The sequence below is a fragment of the Kryptolebias marmoratus genome, linkage group LG15, assembly GCF_001649575.2.
Source record: "Kryptolebias marmoratus isolate JLee-2015 linkage group LG15, ASM164957v2, whole genome shotgun sequence".
Classification (NCBI taxonomy): Eukaryota; Metazoa; Chordata; class Actinopteri; order Cyprinodontiformes; family Rivulidae; genus Kryptolebias; species Kryptolebias marmoratus.
This window is the reverse complement of record NC_051444.1, coordinates 24,863,821-24,864,110: the sequence shown is the minus strand read 5'-3', so window position 1 is coordinate 24,864,110 and position 290 is coordinate 24,863,821.

Sequence of the window (290 nt, the reverse complement as noted above, 5' to 3'; positions counted from 1 at the left end):
CCCACAGCGGCTTTACAACAACACAGTGCCGCTGTAACATTAGGGAATTGCCTTCTGCTTAATACACTAATGTACCTGTAAGCTGCTGCCAATTGTGTAGGGGCCACTGGTTCTGGGCACGTGGCTGTGTCTTTATACAGACAATGCTTTATTTCTGCAGTTTTGTGGATGGCATGACCTGAAAAGCGCGACCTGAAGGTTTTTGTGTTGTGCTTTTGTCTCCTCTTATTCAAATATTTGACACGTTGTATTTACCTTGTGAATCCCATTGAGACCAAACACAGCAGAAG